Here is a 24,374-nt window from a genome sequence, read left to right on the forward strand (position 1 = left end):
GACATAATACTCTATATATTTTTTGTACCGCTAGCTGGTCACTGTCTAGCTATTCTTCTTAATATAAAGTACACTGCAGATTCTACATTATAGTTTATACAGTTATAGGAATGTAATGTAGGCTTGGTAATATTACCACTCCTTAGTAAAATATCCCATCCTAAGAATACCGGTAAATAATTAGTTATAATTAAACTTAAAGTATTGAAGAATGAGTTGATTACGAAGGTTTTCATGTGAGAAATCGTACTTTTATTGTTTTATTAACCCACTCTAAAACCACAAATGTGTGTCACAAAATCTTGCATTTTCAAATTATTTAAAATCAATTATTTCTTAATAAGTACAGTCAGTATAAATACAATGCACAGCATATAAGTCAATGTTTTTATAAAATACGGAAATTAAAATTATATCCAAGCTTAGTCTATCTTCATTATTATATTTTGCTGCTTAATGTAGTAAACCATTTACACAAGTTGAAACGCAGATGTTGTTAGTTGCAGATAATCCGTTATTGTCATTGTTTATATTAGTGGTGACAGCTAACCTTTATATTTCTTTCAATAGACCGTACTAAATTATTGGTTGTGCAAAATAAAATTAAATAAATATTAATTGGGGTTTTCTGTTTTCTCCAATAATGAAAGAGATAGTTGTCTACTTTCAAGCTTTTCAATAATAAAGACCACACAGTTCAAGAAAAATAATATAAAAGGGTTCTTCAATTTCAATTTCACACTCGTGCACTAAAATAAATAATTCAAAATCTAGTCTGAAACTAAAAAGTCACTTTTAATGAATAAAGGCAAAACGTTGCCACCGTGAAAGTTACTCAACAAAATTAAATAAACTAAAAATGCTTTATTAAAATTAAATAGGCTAAATAAAACTGTAATACTTCCAAATAAATAAATTAAACGTGTCTTCCCCCACTGCAAGACGTTAAATTAAAATAGAATATATTAATACACAAGATTAAAAATAAGGCACATAACAACTAATTTTATAAATTCTTTAATTCCTTAAAAACTTTTAAATATGTTTGGATCGAAACATAATAACAGACACTTTAGATACAGAAAAAATATGTTTATATATATATATATATATATATATATATATAAACAAACCTTAATGACAGAATCATATATATGAATCTAATATATACTATTTGTTATCTGAAGAAGTATGCTGACATACGACAATTCATATAAAGAGTTTACCAATACTTGGTTTTTAATTTTTACATGAAGAAAAAATATTGATCTAATATATTATATATATATATATATATATATATATATATATATATATATATATTATATATATTATATATATATATATATATATAATAGTAATAGTTATATTAGATTCATATATATGATTCTTTAATTATAGTTACCAATTAAATAAAACATGACAAACTCCAGGATATAATCAGGTAACCTATTGGCCTCCACTGGGTACTCCTAACTGGTTGACTAGACGTCTCTAAGAGTCTCCGGAGATTACGGACTTGCGGAATAAATCACTCTACGTGGAACCCATTCCATCCCAGAACCTCCATGATCTGCAGTAAGGCCAATATGACAAACGATTAGTACTGTAATTATAAAACAATTCACGTAATTGTAATTGTTTTATGTTCTGGGTATTCGTGAAACAGATAAATACAAATATTATAACTGTACCTATTCGGCGTAATGTTAGATACAATATTTCAGATCTTATCAGTGAAACTTATAAGAGCTCAACTATTAAGAAGGATGGATTAACAATACATACATACATATTATGGATTGGCATATTCAAGGTTTATATCGCGAAAACTTTTTATTTATAAATGATGCAATAAAAATGATTCATTGAAGATGTACAAATTACACATGCTGTGCATTATTATCCTGCAGTTATGGCCACAAATAAATCTAAAATATTTCATGAAATATTATTATGGAAGAACACAAGAAAATATAAAAAGTTGCTAGTTGTAAGTCCGAGGTTTTGTGGAATAACTCATATTATACTGTATATTTATTTGGTTATGATAAAAATTTCCTATACTATCAAGGTCTATTATTATAACTCTTAGTATGTGTTATTTACAGTGGTTACATTAATAACGATGAGTTATTATAAGATAATAATACGATATCGGTTGTCATCTTCGAATGTACGTGAAATCCACCAGCAAACCAAAAGTATGCTCGTATTAATCAATCCTCTTACCGAAACCAATCATTAAATTTAATAACTAACAGCAAGTGTAACTCGTTTATATAGGAAGAAAACACAATGGCCTAGACAAAGGCGGTAAAATATTCCGCACCATTGTGGGTTGGCATGTAATTGTTTTGCGGTCCGTCGCAGTAAATAACAAACAATGGTTAGGCTGAAATTGTCGCTTGTAATTAGGTACACACAGTTGCAAGTAGCTCTCTATTGCGCTTCCGTCCTGCGAATTTCACATGCTTTTGTATGATGGATAATAGCTATCGTAATTAAGGAAAAATAATTTTATAAAGTAAAATAATCTAAACATTATTCAATATGTATATGTAAAGCTTGGTTTAGTGTATTGTTAAGAGCCCTCTTAAAATCCTAAGTCTATTTATTATTGTGGTTGAATGACAATAGAATCATAGTGAATAAAATAACAAAAAATCAGTCAACACTAATTAAACACATTTGAATTTGCTCTAACTTTGTTCAGTTACATTATATTAAAAAAAAGGAATTTAAACGAATGGATAGGATATGCAACTTGAAAGCAGTGGGCCAAAAATCAGAGATTGACAAATGAAATATTTTTAACTGCAATATAATAGTGGCAAGGTGAGAGAACAAATTGTAATTTAATTTAAACATAACCCTAACGATTACACCTAGATAATGTTTGTGGCTTGTCGTTTAAAATGCAGTAAATGGGTTTTTATTTGATTTGGTATATAGAAAGATGGTTATCTAACCGTTTTTCTTTGGCGTATCTTAAAAGAAGCGGACTCGTTACGAATTTATTATGTACAAGAATACAACACGTTTCTGGAGAAGCAGGAAATGTTCTTGAAAACGGCTAACGATGAAAATATACGTAACAGTTTTCTTTACTTACTTTTATAATATCACGAAAGCTTACAAAGTCATTTAAACACACTCAATCATCTAATTACGCTTCAAACGCTACTAGAGAGTTTTTGAATTTTATCATATAAAACAGATATGTTTTTATAAATTTTTACTAGTTGTCATTTGTATTTTGTTATAAAATGTGTGGTACAAATAATTCTTGTATTTTAAAGTGTTTTTTATGTAGTAGGCAACATTAAAAACAAATAAACTATTTGAAAATACTACACAAATTAACATTTATTTGTGGTAGAAATCTATAGAGTGTGACTGTAAGAGTAGTTCGGTAAAGCTGCCAAAAGAAACACTGTGTACAACAAATGCCATCCATTGTTTAGTTGGCTGCTATCAAAGGGGTCTCTGCCAGGATCTTACTGGAATCACTTACTTCAAACACACAATTCACGAGTCTGATAGTACAAACATTTACTGAAGAACTCAGTACGCCACGCTAAAGTGGTAGGTAACAACATTCGAGAACATAGAATTCTACGTTATTTTTAAAATTCTAGCGGAATTAAGGAATCGTATAGCGAAATACTTTTATTATAGCATGAAAAATTGAAATAATGTAAAGCTTGTAAGTAGAAAATTACTACTTTTGTTTAGGTTAGCTCAGATTGATAGAAAGAGTTAGGCTAAAACATACATACGTCCTTGAAAAAAATGATTTTACAATGAATCGACACTTTATCAATTGGCCTAACCGTTTAGTGTCTATACCTTGAATTCGGGATATTTATTACTAGTGTGGCTAGTAATAAATATTAGTGAGTGAGTGAGAAATTTGGCTTTTGTATACTTATTTACATTAGTTCCATGTAAATAATACATGAACACTAACTTATTACAAGAATTTTCAAATTAATAAAATGTGTAATTTTCATTGCACTTAAATGAATGGTTAGATAGTTATATAACGACACTCTGATTACAAAAGCACGTATATAACTAGTCGAAACACCGATCACCGATCTAATTTTACAGGACACCTGAGGTCACAATCTGATACATTTTAAATCTTATCTATGGCGATGTTTATCTCTTTTCTAGAATCTTGTGCGTCCATGTGACGGAGAACCCCATCACACAGACCAGGTCTTCTAAGCAATTCAGAACCATACAATTACCACCGTGTCACAATGAGTTTCATTGTCATCAAAATAAAACTTAGACGATCCAGACTCATGATGGTCAAAAAATTGCATTAGCTTTACTAGATTTCCCCTTTATTAAAAATAAGGAATTAAGTGATAGTTTTATTTTAGAAACTGGAGTTCCACCAAACAAAAAACAGGACACAAAGATTGCTGGCGGTAATATTGCCTTTTTTAAAAATTTTAAGACAGCGGCGTATTGGTATTATCTCGGGAAATTCATACTGCTCTGATAGATAGTCAACGTACTTAATTTGAGGTGAACACACAAGTTTATTGGCTTTGGACTCTGAATTTTCCCATTACGTTGAAAGGGGAATTTGAGTAATTAACAAAGATCGAGTCCACTCCAAATTCGAGAAATCCTTATACCCATTAATACTAGTTCATTACGGTATAAGATGTTTTACTGATGAACGTCAGGAAGTAAACAATGTTTTATACTTTTAACGATCGTAGAGGTTACTTTCTTTGAAATCAAGGTAAACGAAGATTGATCAAAGGGCTGTGTCAGTGAAATATATGACAAGACCTTATGGGTAGTAACTGTCATTAACGTACTATGAATAAGGTAGGGTGAGTGGAAGGGTGTAACTGAGATATTGCTACCATGTCGTAATTAGCTCTATACGATTATTGAGTTACTTCAGGCTATAGCACCTACAGTGTCTTTAGCAAGTAGTCTGAGCTCATATTGATACTGCAAAGCGATCGTAATTCATTTATCTATTATTAATTACAGTAGACACAGTATTATTAATATCACGTAGTACGCCCAGGTTTAAAGCATGTATGTTAATTGTAGAATAGATAATGTTTATAATTGTCTATGTCACACTCTTGGATTTATTTAAACAAGTTGTTGAAAATCCTTGCAGGCAATAATCACAGAAAATGTATTTTATTATTATGTACATTGTTGGAAAGATATGAACGCAAAATCACGAGATGTGTACACTGTAGATTATCAAGGCAATTTAAAGTTTTCTGTCGTATTGGAAAAATTATTATCCTGTGTTATCATTGTGGAATTATAAAACTTGATTGATTAAAAAAAATCACGGATGTACTCAAAAGGCGGTCCCAGGTGTTTTTATTAAGTGCTAATTACTTTCCAGTATGTGCGTAGCTTTATTTATTTAACGGTTGAAATTAAACAGTACTCCAAACATTGGTTTGCCAAAAGAAAGTGTAAAATAGGAAAAGCCTGTTTCGTGACCTGAGAATTTTATGGAAACTATTTTTGGAGTTTTAAAATTAAAATGCAGGGTTACAACACTGTTTTTAAATTTAGATATAACTTGTTCGGATCACTACATTTCAAAAAAAATTATAGCCTGCAGTGAGTTGTTATTCAAATAAGGATCATATCATGATAAGAATGTCAAACATAGAGGAATAATCCAATATGGCTAACATTTATACAAGTTACTCTGAGATATGCTGCTGGCTGAAAACAACCTAATTAATCACCATTCCATTCATTTTTGTCTTTGCGCGTTTTCATAAACCGCCGACACTTAATATATAAATATAATATAATACAGTAAGATCACATTGCGTCTTAGACAGTAATAATACGTTGTACTCATAATTTTTGGCTATTTTCTTTCTTTTATGTAACGTATAAGAAGTTAATCATGTTTTCTTTAGTATAAAAAGGAGAAACTTCCAAGATGTTGTCAAAATACTATGAACGAGATATTGTTACTTTTAATAAGGGAATATTTTATCAATGGTGAACTTTATTTTCCATTAGTAGGTAACACACGTTGTTTGGACGTGTCCATTTTGTCAGACGAACATTGTAAATTACAAATAGAGAATCTTTTAATGTTTTTACATAGTTTTAGGAACAACGACCTACCAAACTGGAGGTCTTGGGTTCGAATCTTAAAATTGTCAACACTAAACCTGTGATACTCGTATATAGAAATGTTTTAAAGTTCTAGTGAACAGTCATTATTGTTGTGAACTGTTTAAAAAGTATTTTACCATTTCAAATGGTGGGTGAAGATATAAAACATTGGGGTTTCACATAAAGCACTGTATTGTATACACATTTTTAAAAATTAAAAAAACCTCTTAATCGTTAATAAATACCTTTTAAAATTATATAATGCGTCATATGACCATACTTGATTTTCCCACACTTCAAAAATAAATATTTTAACTTATTATCCTTCAGGTTTGTTGTTCAACTACTTATATTTTATAAATCTTTTCTCTCATTAATGTCTCTAATAATTATAAAATATTAAGTAAAAACGAAAGCTTTCTGAATAATATTGGACAAAAGATAATACTGCCGTAAAATTAAACATGAATAGTTGATGCAGAATAATATTTAGCTTGTTTCATTTCAGCATAATTTGTAAAACATTAATAGATTCACAATTGTAACAACACGGACATTTATAATGTGATAATTCTATGCAGATCTTTTGAGATTAGTTCAGTTGATTTAATATGTAAAATAAAGCTCGTTTGTGTTGGAAAGTTTGAACATTTCGTGCGCGAAGAAATGTAAAGTGCTGGTGGCGGTGTCATTTTTACTCGGAACGAAATGTCGCACTTGTCGATGACAGCGACTTTTACACTTCTCCCTTTTCAGGGCATGTTGTTAATCATATTATACACCTTTCTAAATATTCCTCTTTCTTAATGAAGTTGACGATGAACAATTTGATCAACTTCCGATTACAGTGTAAGTAATCAGCAATCTCGTAATGCTTATATTAATTTTATAATAGTTTTTTACTTGAAAAATGTGAATAACACTAAGTACGAAATCCATAAATAATGTTCTTAAGAGCCGCCTGGTAGCTTTCTTGATTATAGCCCCATAAAAATAAGGTTTAACGTTATTTAATTTTACACATTTATTTCCATAAAAATTATGGATTAAAAATCCATAACTATACGATGGTGTCTCGTTACAAAGATATGATTTCAAAATATTAATTGTTTTATGCAATTAGTATTTTTAGTTTTACAATATTTTTATCAGCAATTTAGAAAAAAATCTCAAATTTTGTTACTACTTCATCGTTAATTGTTAAAATATTTAAACAGTGTGCATTAAAAAAACCTTTTCTGGATTGGTATGAATTATATTTGTAAAATGGGACATTTCCCATAACCCTTTGTTTAATTCCGAGGAAGGTTAATTTCTGGCTGGGTTATAACTTCCAGTTGAACCCATACTGGGCACAGCAAACAACGATGTGTCAAACTATCTATGGGCAACTTTATAGATATCCAGGAGCAGCACATTATTTACCACAAATGTCGAGATTATGGTGTGCAAGGGTTTGTTCGATAGGTCTAGTCTACTGAGGGAGATGACTGTTGGAGTTTGGTGGGGTTCCTTAATAGTCAAAGGTTCTTGCTAGCTTAGATATAAGGGCGTATCATTTCCTGCTTGCTTTGACTGGAGAGGCTGATTTAGAGCTGCCTTCCTCTTCTTTCGAGAGGGCATGACTGAGATTAATGCCCTAAATTCTTCCTCATTGATCTTGACAGGAGGTGGCCTCTAACCCTAACCTTACCTATCCAGAATAGGTTGTTATTCTGGAAGCAGCAAAATGGTCCTTTTAGGACTAGGTGCAATTTCGCAATTTCTTGTCCCAAGAGAACAAAACTGAACCTTCCGTTTAAAAATAAGTTCATACAAGCGCATAAAATTGTTCTTATTGCATATTGAATGCAATGTAGTTATTTGTCTTCAGGAAACAAATAATATCAACCTACATTAGTTAACAATATATAGTCTGCAGTTTCACTTATACGTAACAGTATTTATGCCTAACGCATATTAGAAAGGGGGATTTATGCTCTTGCAAATATAGGTGTTTCGGTGGTGTCGTCGTCGAGGTTCATGGAGTCGTAGTGGGCCGTACCTTGAAGTGGAAGTATCGTGTAGCACTAGCGGCTTCAAAAGTAAGCCCTGCTTGCTTTTCAATTTGATAATTTCTCAAGTCGTCAATTCTGAAATTTTATGGATTGTCAACTACTCCTGAGATATGGAGTGGTGTTCTGGGAAAACTCCGTTGACTGTTAAACAATTTTACTAATAAAAAAATATTCGAACAATATTTTTCAGCTGAAGTACATGCAGTCCTGTAACCCCGTTTTTATTAAATTTAGAAATACGACTTTGGCTTCCCTATATATTTATGAAATTCTCTGCCTGTACATAAAATGCGCAACAAAACTCAATACACCACACATTCATACTGAACATAGCTTAGACACAGAGACCTTCAGTATCCAGTCTACCAATTAATCTTCCAATTATCAAGCTGGAGTTTACTACTCAGCTCTGAAATTGTATAGCAAGATTCCCAACAACTAGCAAATTTTTAACAACTAATTCGAAGTTGAGGCATTCTTACACGAGTAAAAATAATGTAATTTAAAGGTTCTTTTATTTACAGTGACAAATCTTATGTTAGTACAGCTTTTAGAATTTACAAATGACTGACTTGTTAGAATTGAAGTAATGTTGCATCAAGTAATTTGACGTGTATTATGTTTACTTGAGCATAGCTTAATTTTGTAGATGAAAAATGAATAAACCTTTTAATTTGAATTTTAATCTTTGATCGTATATAATTTAACTTATGTGGGTGACCGGCTACAAGATTCAGTTAGAATTTCATTGTGGTTGGATTGGAAGCCCCTGGCTGATTCAGAGATTCAGAGAGCTCCCAGTGTCTGACAGCTGCTGGCCCATGGTATTATTAAACTACGGGAGCTTCCAGTCTATGTGAGATCCAGATATATAGCTGCTCATGGCCCTCGATAGCTTCCGGCATCTGGGAGCACACGGTCTGGGGCAGCTCTCGACTACGTCCTTGACCTTTTCTGGCTTCAATTAAGTGATGAAACAACTCTTCTGGTATAAAATTTTGATATTCGTAGTAATTTTCACCTTTTATTATTGAATTTAAATCCCTGTTTAAATTAAGGGTTTTAACCGAGTATGAATTCTTTACTGACAATATATTTAACTAAAGAATAATTTTATACTAATAATTACTGTTATATAGGCGTCCTTGCTATCAGTAACTCTAGAGATATTCTAATCCGATACCAAAGTTGCAATTGTGATTGGCGTACGGAACTTTCTATTGCTACCTAGTAATCTCAAGTAATGTGATGATTGGTGTCAGGTTAGAGCTTAACTGTTCCAATTAGATTAAGAAACAAGATTTATGTGATAAAATTATCTGGAAATGACATCACGTGTAAATTTATCAATGATTGTATTATAGTCTATACGTTGTATAAACGATTGAGTATCAAGATTAATAAAGGCTTATAACGTCTATTAAACATCATACAAGAGGCCCCACATATTTTGAGAGATGTTAGTGTCACAGAGAACAGGCCTCATTTATCTCGGTGGATTTGTACCACTTTTGCTAAACCGACATTATTCGTTGTGTTGTTGCTGGAAATATGTTGTAGCTAGAAATACGATGAGATTTTTGTAGGCTAATTTCTGTATTTATAACAATTTTGCTGGAATTAAAAGCGACAAATATTAGGTTGAATTTATATTAAAACTGTTGTTACTTAGGAAAAATAAAATAAAAGTACAAATAAAAAGTGGTTTTAGTATAACATAGTATTGTGTCGGAGTTAATGTTGAAGTTACTCAGGTTCGTATTGTATTTCTAATTTTGCAGATGAGTTTGTGCAGTGTAAGAGTGATAGGAGTGTTACGAGACTTAGATAGTGTTTTCAAGTCTAGTGAGCAGAGCCTGACTTCATATGAAGTGAAATACGGAAAAAAGACATTCGTTAATAGTTTGGGCCGTCTTATAGGTCTAAGGCAAAGCAAAAAATGGTCTGTTTGTGGATGTTGTGGTCTTCGACAATTATTAATCCAATTGACCTTGCAGAAACTAGCCTTTGATCCAGCGGAGTGGAAAGTTATGTTTCGTGTTTCGGGTGACAAACTTAAGTTGGAGTGACCAAAGTGGCCATGGCCTCTATGTTTTTATAAGAAAAAGTAGAGGTTTTTCCTAGACGTCTGTGACTGGAAATGTAACTATCTCGACGCAGAATTTAAGATAGAGTCAGGATCGAAGAAGGAGACTGGGGACATTTAAATATATTATTTAAATGATCCGGCAACTAAGGCTCCTTCAAAGCCTTCGCAGTGGTATGTAAAATTCAATTATTTCAATTTGGAATAAAACGGTCCAAACACACACACAGTCCTATCACAGTTTTGTTGACATCGTTATTTTTTCTGTTCGGGATTCAGTTCTGTGCGGAGTGAAGCCACTAAAAGGTTTGGTTAATGGATATTTTAAAATTCGTTTGTACGTTGTAAACTTGACGTCTCCAGGTTTATGCTAAATGTCTGAAAATATTTATGATTGTTGTAATAGAATGTATTTATTGATGGTTAAACTGTAATAAAAGAAATATTTTTTGACAGTGAAGAAAGATTTCGCTATCAAGATGTGAACTGTAAATAAGAGACAACCTGAAACATTAATTAAGGCTAAATCTGTCTTGCTCCGAGCTAACGAACCTCCATAGTCAGTGTATGTCCATTAATAAAAGTCTCGAGTTATCGTAAATCATAGCAAATCCCAGGGATAATAGCATTGAATTCTGGTGAGGTGCTTATCGTCGAGTGAGTTATTTAATTCAGGAAAACCATGTGCTAAGACTGGAGGAAAGCAAAAAGAAAAAGAAGGTGGTTGACTAGACTATATTAAGTTCTATGCCCAAGAATGTCAAGTGCATTCCGAGATGAAGATCTGTGTGGACTCGGCTACAGAGATGAAGATTTAGAATGAAAATGTTTGAATGAAAATGTTTGAATTTTTATATTAAAAGGAACGTATTGTTATGTCAATTTTATTGTTATACATAATTTAAATGCAGTCAGCAAAGCCTAGTCTTGTTGCAGTGTACAGTTTTCCAGAACAAATAGACAATATTATTAAACGAGAGTTATTAAGGTGCATCTTAGTTACATTAAAATTATATAATATATTTTCTTCACCTTCATTTTAATCCTATATTAATACATCCTATTTAATATAATAATTATCATGAAACATAAAAATTTTCAAATGTCCTAAAATGATAAAGTCAAGCAGCCAATTAAAAAGTAGGTTTAAAATTCTTAATTTAAATTTTATATAAGTATTAAAAAGCATAAATTGATTCGTGGAATAAATAGATGGAATAATACAGATGAAAGTAAAAAATGTATATTAAAGTAATTGGATTGCTATAGGTGGAGTAGTGATTGGGAAGGGGCGAGAAGAATGAGAAGATAGAGAAGTTATTTTTCTCAGTTTAACAACTCTCAGAGGTCAGAACTTTGTCATCAAACTATCGACCTATATCATGCGGACAAAAATACTCTATATGTGGCTTGACAGTTCCTTTTTTGTCCCTTTGAAGTTCATGACATCACATTATGGGCAATTTCTTATACAGATGTTGAATATAATTTATGGTAACTGCTGTCTATTGATGAATGTGTGAACCAAGTTTTTAGCTATATAGAATTTCTGACATATTTTGGATTTATGTACAATTTCTTGTTAGATATTCTACCACTATGATGATGGATATGTAAGTATTTATTAGTAGGATTATATATATATATGATTGTTTTGTTGATTTCGTATAAGTTGAAATGTGAGAATTATACAAGATAAATCATCCAATTCTACATTTACAGTACAGGCTGCAAGGTTATTATGATACTGTTGAGTTTGGCTGTCAATGAAGATCATGATGTGGATCTATCTCTTGTGTCAATCTATCATTATCCTTCCGATTGACAGTGGATTGACAGTTCATGCTAGCTAATGCCACATTCGGTATTATTTACATCTCAAGTCGTCTTTAAAGTCTCAGGGTCAAACTATAGATTCCGCAGTTTTACCAGTAACTGTGCTAGTATTAATGATACAGGAACTTTGAAACTTAGAACTGTACTTAGAACTCTTTATGGCTGTGTTAGCAAAGACATATAAATTTTATTTAAGATATAATAAAAATTATTTCTATTTTCAGTGAGTACAACATTGGTACTTGTTTAGAAAAACGACACATTTACATATTGACTTCATTTCAGAAAATATAAAAACCTTATAAATTGTATTGAATTTTCCAAGATGATATTTAAAATTTTATCACTATTATTTCTCTAATTTCTTATACAGGGAGCGGCAAAATGATCTGACGGTTTTCGCTGCCAGCGCTGTCAAGCGAGTGAGTGGTGGGGGTGGTGGGGATAGGAGCGTGGCAGAGCCTACGTACGGACATTTTTAGTAGTGATGGGATAACCGAATGGATTTTATAACCGACTAACTAGTCAGTTATTTTTCTCGTTAATCGGTCATTTTAGTCGAATGAATAACCGATTACCTTTTAAATTTTAATCCACATTTTAGTACACAATTTCAGAGTTTATTTACAGATAACAATTACACCTAAACAATTAGCCTAATTCTCTGCTTAACTTACTCTCAATATAACGCATTTCATTTTTGTATTTAAACAAAACACTATTATTCACGAAACACCTTAACCATAATACCTACACAATTATTTTATTTATGTCTTATAAAAAATCAAACATCAAAGTTTTGATAAAAGAAGATCTTCTATTGGAGATAAGTAGGTGCGAACTGAACTGATTATTTATATTCGTTGATAGGTATGGAGAGTCAAAGGGATGGGGTGGTGGGGGAATGAACCATTCCTGTTGAGACAGGTACGCGGCGCGGCGCGGCCAATTTACTCACGGCCGTACTCCGGAAGAAATTGTACGAAAACCCGGTCTGAGTTCGGACCTGAATATACAATCAAAAAATTCCAAGCAAACCTGCACTGGCAGAACCGTAATTGAGGAAAACGAAATTCTGTAATTGTATTATTATTTTTTTTCTGTGCATACGTTATAGTCATAACATTTTAAAAATGTTATATTATCATCTATAACTATACTTGTTACTATATTATCATCTATAATACTACAAGATAATTACCGTTCAAATTGCAAAATTATAATTTATTTTAATTACGAATCACCAAAGTTAACCGGAAGTTAATCGCTAAAGAAGGATATTTCAGTAATAAAAATAACTTATTATTATAATAAACGAGCAATTCAAGTATAGACTGTCTGCACAACCAGTTAACTTATAGAAAATTATTCGGTAGAAAAAACTAATCTAAAGACTAATTTAAAATAACCGATCAGAATCAACTATTAATTCAAATATAATAGACTAAGTCTTCACAACCAGTTAACTTATAGAAAAATTAGTCTGTAGAAAAACTAATCTAAAGACTAATTTAAAAATAACCGATCAGAATCAACGACTAATTCAGTACAGACATAAGTCTGCACAATCAGTTAACTTATAGAAAAAATTAGTCGGTAGAAAAACTAATCGAAAGACTTAATTTAAAATAACCGATCAGAATCAACGATTAATTCAAATATAGACTAAGTCTTTACAACCAGTTAACTTATAGAAAAACTAGTCGGTAGAAAAACTTATCTAAAGACTAATTTAAAATAACCGATCAGAATCAACGATTAATTCAAATATTGACTAAGTCTTCACAACCAGTTAACTTATAGAAAAATTAGTCGGTAGAAAAACTTATCTAAAGACTAATTTAAAATAACCGATCAGAATCACCGACTAATTCAAGTACAGACTAAGTCTGCATAATCAGTTAACTTATAGAAAAATTAGTCTATAGACTAATTTAACTGGATGCAGCAAAAAATAAACCGACTAATCGGTTAAAATAAAATAACCGAACTAACCAGTTATTTTCATTCAGTTATTCCCACCACTAATTTTTAGTATCCACGGAGCGGTGGACGGCTAAGCACCGTGCGTTCGTTGTGGAAGCATTTTTTAAAGTGGCGATAGTGTTGTTGCTGTTCAGCGGCAGTTCCGCAGACGTTTTAATGTGGCTCCAAGAGGGAAAGTGCCAACTCGAAACACCATTTTGCTGTGGGTGGATAACTTTAGAGCTACAGGTTCAGCTTTAAAAACGAAAATCTACAGGCCGTCCAAGGTCAGCCCGGACGCCAGAGAACGTCGACAGAGTGAGAAGAGCTGTGGGGAGCCAGTCCTCGGCGGCCTGCACGTAAACAAGCTGCAGCTCTGCAGATGTCTGACCGCTCGGTAAGAAGAATTTTAAGGTACGACCTGCACTTTCATCCGTACAAAATGGCTATCGTGCAACAGTTGAAGCCCAGTGATTATGCAAAACGCATTGAATTTTCCAGAGCAAATGATTGATTTTGCTTACAGATGAAAAAATTCTCATTATGAGCGACGAAGCTCATTTTCATTTGAATGGTTATGTTAATAAACAGAATTTCCGATATTGGTCAAAAAACAATCCAGAAGAACTGCATGAACGACCTCTTCACAGTCCCAAGGTCACTGTGTGGTGTGGCGAACAAAAAATTGTGTTATAGGCCCATACTTTTATGATGAGAGAACGGTCCTAACTGTAACCGTCAATTCCCAAAGATACCTGACTATATTGAAAAACTTCCTGATCCCCGAAATACGCATAAATCGCTTCAACCGCCACAGAATTTGGTTCCAGCAAATGTGGTAATAAACTTCTTAAGAAGCAAGTTTCGTGGCCGAGTCATCTCGCGTTTCGGGGACATTGCGTGGCCACCTCGCTCCCCGGATCTCAGCATCTGTGACTTCTTTTTGTAGGGACTGTTGAAATCTAGAGTATACACAAACAAACCCCGCACATTGGATGAACTGAAGGAAACCATACGCCAAGAAATAGCCAACCTCTCTCCTGAAATGTTAGGGAAAGTGTATGACAATTTCAGTGCAAGATTGGAAGAATGCATCGCCAAAGACGGACATAATTTGAAAGACGTTATATTCAAATCTTAAACGGATCAACTCGCCCTTTTTTGGTTATTTTTATAAATGTTCATAAATACCAAACTGAAATCTGCAATAAAAACACTTTGTACCACTTTAAAAGTTTGAGTTGTTTACATTATAAAACCGTCAGATCATTTTGCCGCTCCCTGTATTTTAAGTGAGTAAGTAAAATATATTTTATGTTAAAAACATTCTTGTTGTGACACAAAGATTGAAAAATTAATCATTAAAATTATTTTTTTGAATCTTTTGTAATTTCTATGATGCAATTATTGGAATTATTTATCTAAGCTTCTAATGTCGATAATTACTATGGAACAGAATCAAATGAGAGGAAAATTTATACTTTATTGGAGCAATTAAAGGGATTATTATACGTAATACTTAATAATTACTATAAAATCGATTTTACCCTCATTACGTTGCAATTTGCCTTAATTAATGCAGTTGATTCTCATATATTATTAATATTATCAGAAATCCTCGAATGATTATGTACGTAATAATTGGAAATGTCCTTTAATATGGTTATGACCAAATCTAGATATACTGCAATGCTAATATATAATATTTGTTTCGAATTTGTATAGAATTGTTGCAATACTTTTCTCACTATCCTCAAACTATTATTAGTTTAATACACAGAGGATGATTAGGTTCACTAAATTATATAATTTGCATTCAAATCAAGATCAATCTAAAATCGCATATAATCATGATTATTAATGTTTTATAATATACTACTTAATTTTAATGTAAAAAGATTGCTATATGAGACATAATGTAAAAAATCATATTAGAATTGTGTTAAAATTATAACAGGGTTACAAAGACACGTGAAGATTTCCCAAAATCTATTTAAAACAAATAAACATAAAATGTATTATGTTTTTGGTTTTTATATTTTTCTAAAGTATATGCTGGTTACTTTATTAATTGTAATAAACTAGTTACAATTTCCCTCACAATGATCAATCTGGGATCTTTAAAGTGTTTCCATTCCAATTTTTGTATTTTAAATGTTGTCACACAAAGGCAACCAGATATTTAGATTTTATTTGAAAGTGATATAAACATCGGATAGAAAGAAATTAATATGCAACCAAAAAGCATATCAAAAACAACATATGTGTTTCTTATTCTCGTGGTTTAAGATTTAACTAAAGAACCTACTATAAGTTTTTTTTGTTACTGCTTGAAAGACTAATCATATGATTTCATCAGAGAAATATGAAATATAAAATTTCCCATATTAAAAACAAAATATGACGAAAAGTGACTCATAAGAAATTAGTTAAATAATATTTAAAATATTAAATTAAAAAACATGTGTAAAAATGCTATGTGATTTTCCTATAACGTGTCGTTTTGTTAGCAATCGCTGTATGTGGTATGTCCTAAACACTAAGATTCTTAATAATTTACGTAATGTGGATAATATACAGGGTGTCCAAAAAGTCCCGGGTCGGTCAAATTTTTTTCAAAATATTTAAAATATAAGCTACAAAACCTTACACAAATGTTACTGGACATAAAAATCTATTTTATCACATATTCAGTGATCCGCTACTTCCTCAGGGATCCGCCGGGAGTCAGAAGAAAATCTTAAATGTAAGCATAGGTTGATATGCATATCAAATAAAAGGTCTTTATTAGTATAGTACAGAGCCGCAAACCTGACCTCAAACGGATAACCGAGTCAAAAATGAAAGCCGTTCAAAGATGGCTAGAGTTTGCAACTTAGGTTAATGTAACAAAATAAACTGATGAGCTTTTTGATTTTAACTTTACTAACCCAAAACTGTTTATAATTGAATCAGTCATTCAAATGACCCTCAAACACCTCAAGAAACACCTCATGTCCATTTTTTAATGTTAGTATATATATATATACCTGTCAGTCATGCCTCCACAAGTTAGATTAGCAATCAATAAAGATCTGTCGAATTTAGGATTTATTTAAAAGAAACTGATATTTAGTTCAAAGATACAAGATACGCACTTTAATTAATTTAAGACTGTTTGAATGTATGGACAATGGATTTACCAACTAAAAATGTTATGTTCAATAGCAAATGGAATAATAGTGTAGTTCAATTTTACCAGAGTATGGAATAGTGTATTTAATCCTCTTTACTTAAAACATAAACCATATTGATGTATACTTTGAATTATTTTCACGCAATAAAAAACCTAAAACAAACATTTTAATTATGATTATATAACAGCAGTAAGGAAAGAATAGTTCAGCAATAGCGCAAGTGTAACTGGACCAATAAGGCGAGCATGGATGTAACATGAGGTCAACTGGCGGCTGGCCAGCCCGGCTACGATCTGATCACTGCTCTCCTAATGTCAAGCATTTCTCAATCTATTGTTATTATTGTCTCTGGTTTTACTGAAACCGAAATATAATAATACCGAAATATCTAAATACTATAACAATGATAGAGGTATGTTAATGGTTACCTTTTTTATGCCTTAACTATAGTTTATGAATTTGTTGATTGAATTATACAGATTTGATCATATAAGATGCATATAATAATGTGTGAGAGACCTGATAGTCGTAGAATAGTTAACAAAATGGTTTTCTTCTAAAATTAACTTTAGAGATCCGTTTAAACAGTTTTAAATGAATATTTAATTACGCGCTGTTCCAATATCTGAGGGCCTAGTGTTTTAAATGTAAACGTAAGTAATGTTTACACATCATTCTGATCATTGTTACTAACTAGACGCTGGTAAAATAGGAACTTGTATTCCTGTTAAAAAATTGGCTAAAAACTGTGAAATGTGATAATTTATAAATACACCGTAATAAATGCAATTGTGAAGATACATTTTATTTTTATATTTTAGTTTCACAGTAAAGTAAGGAATTAGTAAAAAGAAAAATGCATAATTTTTTAAATCCTTGTAGCACAAGCCACATGTAGATAAATAATGTGGTTTTTTCATAATTATTACAAACAAAAATTTTATGCAAACTGATTACTAAATATTCTTCGGCTTTCCAAACCAGAAAAACGGTTTTTGTTCACTTGGCTCCAGTTGTGTTTAATTTAAATAAGAAAATAGTTTTCCGTTCAACTTAAACGTGTTTTTAATTTTATTAAACTGAAGCTAATTTTATTTTAATAAGTTAATTAGAAAATGAATACAAATGACCACACACATTTTATAATTATATATTACACTTTTTATATGGATAATTGTACTTATTTCTAACAGGAATTATATCTATTGTTTATACTACTGATAAGCAGAAAATCGCTTTCATTCATCTTTATACATCAGTTTTATGGATAAAAATCTTTGTTTCATTAGAATTAACTGGTCATACAAATACAACAACTTAAAATTGTGTTCTAATTTGTTCAGAGAAGTGTTATTAGTAAAATCAACAGAGATTGTGAAAGTAAAAGTAAAGTAATGAAAGTAATGATTTATTCCATATTACACATAAGTATAAATAAAGCACAATATTAAGTTTGGAATTTCACTGGCCACTCTTACAAGTACTGTGGCCAGGAATAAACTAGAAACAATTACAGTTTGGTGTCAGAGTCCAGATGTTTATCACTTGCTTACAACCGAGGTGACGTCTGTCAGACACAGCTGACCTTTGAAATATTGTTATATCAAGAATCTAACTTATGCTATAGACTATTTACAAAAGGAGACTGATAATCTTTATATTTTTCTTTTCCGTTAAAATTTTAGAACAAGAAGAACAAACTGCACATCATTACTATTGACATTTCTAAAATGCATATTAATTCTATACATATTACATCTTTCTACTTCTGTAGTTATTTTAATTTCGTAAGAAGCTTACATCTGAGATATCAAGTAACCAATTTTTTTACTTTGCTGGCAAATAATTTTATACTCTTTACTTCTTTAACGCTATAAGGTAATTGATTAAAAAAACTTCGGTCCATTGTATACAAAAGAATGCTTAAAGGTTGATTTATTAACTTTGGGAACCCTAAAAATTCTACGCTTGAATACTCCTTGTTCCATATACAAGATTTGTTGTTCCCATATTACCGCTTCTTGTATAGAAAAGTCTAAGAACCTTATAAAACGTACAATTGCTGAATAGGAAGTATTTTTTTAAATCTAAAAAAGGGGAAAGGAGCTTTCTCGTACTTTTTTTTTAAATATTATTCTCAAAATATGATTTTTGAATAACTCTAAGCCTTTCTATCAGATACTTGTAGGTCCCACCCCAGCACTCAAATTCCATATTGTAGTCTAGCGTCGACCAACGCAAAATATAAACTTCTCTTAACAGAGATTCAGAGCATATATTCCTCAAAAAAATAGAACTTCCTTATTGACGATTTTAATCTGACTTGTAATGACGACACGTGTACATCCCAGTTTAATTTCTCATCCAAGGCTATTCCTAGATACTTAAAAGAAGTAACTCTTTTTATTACTTCGCAATCGCAGACATCAACAATACACTCTGCTGCATGATATTTCACATCTAAATTAAAGTCAAAACCTTGGAAATCAAAATTAACCAAGTTTGTTTTCTTTACATTTATAAACATTTTATTTGCTAAAGCACCAGTTTCTCAGTTTTTCTAATATCCTCTTTAAGCAGATTGTATCTCGGTTATCTTGCGAATGACGGAAGAAGATCAAGCAGTTAGATGGATAATATATAACGATATTAATCGATATATTTCTTATGAAAGTTTTCGAGATTTGTTGGTATTATTTTTTAAAATAAGTTAGTGTTGGAAATAAAACTTTTGGCTGGGTTTGACAAACCCAAGACTTTTAGTTAGTTGAATAAACATGTTCCTGGATGTATGTTATGCCAGAATAAAAGATATTTTACGTTTAAACCTAGTACTAGTAACTGACTATAGTAGAGTCAATTGACCCCAGTCAATGAGAAGAGATTTACAGTTTAGATAAGATTAGTAAACATGCATTTATTTCATGTCTTTATAAAAAGTTATATATTAATGACTCTTTACTTTATAATAAATTGTTTGCCTCTTTACAAGCTATCTTTTATGTATCCTAAAACACTTTTTTTTCTCAACGGTATTAATGAAATTTTGCATAACAAATTTTAAAATTCCAAGATTTTGAGAATATTAAATATAGACAATTTTTCCTCGGCAGAATTATAACATAGTAATTATTGGCGAAATACTTCAACTTGTTGTTAATATTATGATACACTTGGTAATGAATTAACGTTTATTTATAAAAATGGAAGTGTTGTAAGGAAACATGATTTTTCGGCCTTTTTTCATTGTTCAGAGTTAGAAAATATTAGTAAAAACAGGTTTCATATTTTTTGTACCACCTAACGATGGAAAACTTCCCGAAAAACATGTTTCCTTTAACAATATATCATAACTTAATTTAATCATTTTAACTCATATATACCTAGAATATGGAGCAGATAAACTGTTGCTCAAACGTACGTTTGTACTTGTAGAGGTTCAGTACTGATTCTACGGGCTTACTTAAGTATTAGTGTACTAGTACATTTAATGTATTAGTGTACTAGAACATATAACCCATATATACCTAGAGTATGGAGCATATGAACTGTTACTCTAACATACGTTTGAACGGATTAATGTGTTGTATAAAAACAGGTTAGGTTTTTATTTAACATGTTAATGTATATAAACATAGTTTGAATTTATTTACTAATAAAATAACAATATGCCACATATTATTAAAAAATAATACTTAATAGAATGAATTTAAACACGCTTGATTACGAAATACCCAAGTAAATTAGGAAATAATTCGATTACGCCATTAAATTATAGCAAATACGGGGATAAAAAAACCAGCTGTCAATCATTGGTTGATGTAGGACTCAATACAGCCATATACAATTGTCATGGCCAGATCCTGTGCCGATATGGTATACGATAATTATCACATCCTGCTAGATGTCACATACAGTCAGTCTGCTGCATACATGTTCAGCTAGCTAGCAAGTGGGACAGTATATTACTAAACCACTAAACTTTGCAACGCTACGCGACGCGACGTTGAGCTTGAAGTCGTCTGGAAATGAAACCACTGATTTGGAAAATATCCTATACTTTGATCTTCTTTATAAAACATTAACTTTACAAGTCGGCTTACCAGATACATTATTCAAGTCTTAAAATGTGTTTTTCCACTAATTGGAATGAATTATTCGTTAGTTAATTTAGCAGCGGTTTCTAACAAATAAACCCTATGTATATAGACATATATTAGCAGTGTTGGTTTCTTTAATTGAACTTGAACCACTTCTATTACTCGATGAGCTAAACAAATTTTGCTTTCTGTCTGTTTGTTTATCAATGTTATCAATCCGTCTGACTGACGCACAAAATCTCAAGAATGAACTGACCTAAAGACTTAAAATGTTGCAAGAAGTGTAAGTAGTACTGGTTAAAAATATTTCTTAAACAACTTGAGTAACTGAGGTAAATATCAATGGGTGGATGGTTATATGTTTGCAAAATACCACTCACTCATCAACTCGTTCACTGGTCGTTAATTCTCAAGAACGTCAAAACTTATGAACTTGAAACTTGCTTTGGCAGCTCCTCTATATGTGCAATACAGAGGGATATAAATGAGATTAAGCAGAGTAAAAACGTAAAAGACTGAAATCACATTTTTCACTAAACATAGGAAAAAATAGAAAGCTTTGATAGCTGAAACCGTTTTTATGTGTTCACTTATGTGGGCCAATGAAGCCCATCACGTATGGAACTTTTTAAGAAAACAGTGCTTTATAGTAAAAGTTGCCCCGAAGGATTGAATTTTAAAAATACCGTAAGACATCGGCAAGTGAACAGCAATACTTTTTTTCTTGACCAAAATCTTTGAAAGAATTCGTTTGAAAATTTTTATGATGATTATATAACTAATAAAAATTTTATTTTAACCAGTGATTGCTATTTGTATTGTCTCTGAGGATTAAAATTGACTTTAAAATTGCCATGGATGTTATATATTTTTAACAATTATTAACCTGCCATTCCTTGAATATAATTAATCATAATAATCAATTGATTATTAATTGTACCTTCTTTATTTAGTGAGGTGTATTACAAATTTACGAATTTATCCGAAAAAATACGAATTTAAAAAACCTATAATGTAGTAACCTTTTTTTCTATCAGTGAGCTTTTACGTATGTGTATAATTTACTTCAAAAATCTACCTTTCTATTTCTATTCTAAAGTGGTTTTTAAATATATGTAGTATATATAATTAAAAATGCAGCACAGTTTATTTTTTGCAGATGATGACTTATTTTAAGGTCCACATTCCGGACCTTCTCAATATTTATACCTCAGTCCATTGATTAAGGGTCGTCTTAAGCCTGAGGGTGAGACGCCGTCTCAGACAGACCAGTCGATTGGAGCCTATTGTATAACAACCACTTAGTTAGTCGTATCCCTGATTACATCAATGACGTAGCTCGTCGTGTAGTTCACCCCCTTACGTGTAGTCCGTAAGTGTGTTTCCCTGAGCACGAATACGTTTCAATCTTAAAGCCCACGCGTAGTAAATATCACGACTTTGGATATGAGACTGAAAGTGATAGAAAGTTGATAACCTGTGCTGATTTATAGTCACAACTTTGGCCTTTCTGTTTGTATGCAGTTCGCATAGAGGAGATAGAAGCTAAAACATTGAATGAGTGTGATGTCTTCTATCCCTAGAGAGATTCTGCATCCAAATGTTATCAAGGCGTGGTGAGAAACTTTTTGCAGTGTAATCTGTAAGATTCACTACAGGGAACCCTAAATGGCCATTCGTCAAATTAGTCACAGAAACTCTGAGGGAAAATGATCAGCAGTTGAATATTATGTGTTGATGCCAATTATCACTTAATATACAGTTGTTACAATATAAAGTTACATATCTGAAAACGTTCTCTGCACAAACCTCTGCATGGTATTGTCATCAAAGACATACTAAATTGCAGCATAAAGCAGATCCAACAGATCTTAGCATCATAAACGAGCTCTATCTACATCTCACCTGCATCTATAGGAAACTCGATCCTTGTCACTCCTTGAATCAGGTTCAGGTTATGTTCTGTTTAGTGAAAATAGTTCCTGAACACAGTCAGAATGGCATTCTTATGGTATTCATTTTAGGACGACGTCTTTATGGGAAACGGCTAGAATTTTTTTTCTTATATTTTCCAGTATATAGTTTAAGAACTCTTTTGCCATTAATAAAAAAATAAAAATCTCTCTGAGAGACACATTTCAATTTATACAATTAGGGTTTGTTTAGCAGCTTTTCTCTATGCTCTCAGGCAGTCCGTTAAGGATATATGCTCAGTATTACTTTCGTGCTCTTGTTTAACGAAAATCCTAGTATCCCTCTGGCACTCATGGGATATCTTGGATTCGTAAAGTGCTCAGAGGCTCAAAGTTTATGAAGATTTTCATGCCTTGCCCTCCAGCCAGACACATCGTGGACACATCTCTTGAACCACAAGAGTTCAAAGCTCGGTGGTTTTTGGTGCCGATACAAGACTCATTCTGAAAGATTTTTACTTTCTAAAATATTTCTCTGTTATTCATAATACTGACAAATATATACTCACTTATTTCCGTTCAAACTAGAAACGCCAAATTATCAGATTAATATTTTGTATCAGGTAAGTATTATATTAAAAACATTAAAAGCAAGCATCTTGTTTTCAAATGGGGTTCCAAATAGTACTTTATATACAATATAATTAAATTATACTAAATTTCGTATAAACTGAATACGGTATGAAACTAAGGATTGTGTTGAAAAGCTTCTTGTAGCAAAATTCAAATATCACAAGAACGCAGTTAAATATTCAGATAATCTCATTTACACAGAAAGATTAGTAAAGTGATATAAAATTTAATCACACGACCAATATTAGGTAACTAGTAACATGCTATTGGGAGTATCAGATAATTAGTATCAGATAATCCAATTTCCATGATATGTATTCATATCAAGCCAGGTACTTTTGAGAAAAGGAAGCACTCAGTAATGTAATCCTTAACGTAGTTATAGTGTACATTGGGACTATTTTACGGTACTTTCTGTAGATGAAGTTATTCTTACCGAATGAATAACTTATCTCTGAGAATAA

The sequence above is a fragment of the Homalodisca vitripennis genome, chromosome 4 (assembly GCF_021130785.1).
Source record: "Homalodisca vitripennis isolate AUS2020 chromosome 4, UT_GWSS_2.1, whole genome shotgun sequence".
In the NCBI taxonomy this organism is placed as follows: domain Eukaryota; kingdom Metazoa; phylum Arthropoda; class Insecta; order Hemiptera; family Cicadellidae; genus Homalodisca; species Homalodisca vitripennis.